The sequence below is a fragment of the Trichomycterus rosablanca genome, unplaced genomic scaffold (assembly GCF_030014385.1).
Source record: "Trichomycterus rosablanca isolate fTriRos1 unplaced genomic scaffold, fTriRos1.hap1 scaffold_239, whole genome shotgun sequence".
Classification (NCBI taxonomy): domain Eukaryota; kingdom Metazoa; phylum Chordata; class Actinopteri; order Siluriformes; family Trichomycteridae; genus Trichomycterus; species Trichomycterus rosablanca.
In genome coordinates, this window is record NW_026947067.1 from 14,073 (window position 1) to 16,640 (window position 2,568).

Genomic DNA, 2,568 nt, shown 5'->3' on the forward strand with positions numbered 1-2,568 from the left:
TGAGCAATGAGTTTCGTGTTACGCACTTAAATGATCACAATATTTCTGCACTGGAGAATGCGGGCATTGACCCGGCACGCTAAGCGAGCGCTCTATTATTTCAGCTAATTCCCCTTACAAAGAACCCAACTGGCAAATTTTTGCTCAAGTCCAATCATAAAGACCAATTCCAATACCAGGAGCCGAACTCTGGCAGCCTGGGTGAAAACCAGGAATCCTGACCGCTAGACGATATGGGAAACCGCAAGGCTCTGCACCGGCTGACACCAGCATCAGCCACTTCTTTCTGCTCTGCCAAGTCTTTGTCACCTTAACAAGACCTGCATTGTTGGATCTGGGGTACAGAGAACCACACACAAGGAGTTAGAGAGAAAAAAAGGCATAAGGTAACCAAGCCAGCCAGGAGTCAAACCTAGAATCTTCTAATCCGTAGTCAGATGCGTTATCCATTGCGTCACTGGTCCCTGCATGATCGCGGTCGTGACCTCCCTGACGCTCCAGCCCCATTTCTCTTGACCGAGGAGAGAAGCACAGCATACAAAAAGACAGTGCCATGACCTGGATTCGAACCGGGGTTGCTGCTGCCACAACGCAGAGTACTAACCACCATACAATCACAGCTTTCCAGCGGTCAGCCACTGGTGGCTCACGTTGGCTGCTCCCTGATAGACTCCCTCATACACCGGGAGTCAGGCGCAGGCTACCTGGCTAAAAACCAGGAATCCTAACCGCTAGACCATATGGGAAACCGCAAGGCTCAGCACCCGCTGACACCAGCATCAGCCACTTCTTTCCGCTCTGACAAGCCTTTGTCACCTTGACCAGAGCTGCATTGTTGAATGTGTGGTACAGAGAATAATACACTCATCCAACTTCTTTCCTCTGACAAGCCTTTGTCACCTTGACAAGACCTGCATTGTTGAATCTGGGGTACAGAGAACCATACACAAAGAGTTAGAGAGACAAAAAAAGGCACAAGGTAACCAAGCCAGCCAGGAGTCAAACCTAGAATCCTCTGACCCGTAGTCAGACGCATTATCCATTGTGCCACTGGCCCCTGTGGAACCACGGTCATGACTTTCCTGAAGCTTCAGCCTCATTTCTGTCTCTTGCCTGAGAAGAGCATAGAAACCTTCCAAACATGGCATACAAAAGGACAGTGCCATGACCGGGGTTACTGCGGCCACAACGCAGAGTACTATACGACCACGGCTTCCCAGCGGTCAGTCACTGGTGGCTCACGTTGGCTGCAGTCATAGTTCCAACAGAACAAGACACATGAGCAACAGCAACAAGGCGCCGAGGAACTAATAGGCAAAGTTTTGCTCAAGTCCAATCATAAAGACCGATTCCCATACCGGGAATTGAACCCGGGCCGCCTGGGTGAAAACCAGGAATCCTGACCGCTAGACCACATGGGAAACTGCAAGCACAGCACTGGCAAAGACAAAGAAAGGGAAGCGCTTCAGTCCGATTTGAACAACTTTGAACCAACGGTCGCTGTGTCGCGGAGTCTGGGATTAGTTCTGCTGGCAGACAAAGCCATTTGTTCATGAATCAGGGCCTGAACAGAGAAACCGACCGACGTTGAGGTGATTCGGCTCCGGACCCTCCCCTGCAGTTTTCCTTCAGCGGACAGGTACACGTTTTTCAGGTGCTCACGGTGAATTGTTGGCTTCGCTACCCTGTTTAATTTGTTTCTACTAATAATTGATAGTGTAGCACCTACGCTTGCTAATAACAGTAACAAAAAGGCACTAACATTTAACTAGGTTCGAACAGCGGTATACTTCGAAATCATAAGAGGAGTTAAGGTGAAGTTAAACAGCTAACACATTTATTGCCACACAAGCAATGAAATATCACATACAGTGCTGCAAAAAAAAACTTAGAAATAAAGAAATAAAATAGCTCTTACAAATAGGAATTATGTTAAGTGCAAGAGATCTTCAATTCAATACCACTCCTTATATTTAAAGAGGTATAGATAAAAAAATTAAGTTCTAGTCCTTGAATGTGTGTATTAAAGGTATTTTCCTATGGCTGTTTTACCCAGGTAGAGTAAATAGTGTGAGTAGGTTCTTATCTGGTCCTGGGCAAAAACTCTGATATATCCGGAGTCTTCTGTAAACGGTAGGCCACACCGCTTCTACGACCATCAACAGTTTCACAGGGCTGGGCTCGCCATCACAATTCTCTACGTCTTTCTGTGCGTCTAAGAAAAACCAGTCTACACAGATAGTGCAGAACAATGAATGCTCCTATTATTTTATGTTCCCTAAAATGAGATCTCATTAAGTTCTTTTCTTCATTTCAGAACATCTTATAACATGTACAAAAACTAAGGATGCACCTTGACTACAAATGATTAATTAACATTCATACATCACAGCAACATTGACATTTAACATGAACATCACTTCAGTATTGGTATTTTAGCACTGACTAATGAATTACTACGCTTTTCCAACTTTTTAGCTGTAACATGTGCAATTATCCCTTTAACATGAATTTGAATTGAACCATCACTAAACTCCATTAATATGTGCATTATGATAACCAAAATAT

At 45.0% G+C, this 2,568-nt stretch overlaps 1 non-coding gene across 1 annotated transcript; it reads right to left on the minus strand.

Moving 5' to 3' along the window:
* Window positions 1-1,349: 1,349 nt before the first annotated feature.
* Window positions 1,350-1,421, minus strand: trnae-uuc (transfer RNA glutamic acid (anticodon UUC)). The gene has a single exon. It is a non-coding gene; the product is annotated as a tRNA-Glu (tRNA).
* Window positions 1,422-2,568: the final 1,147 nt, after the last annotated feature.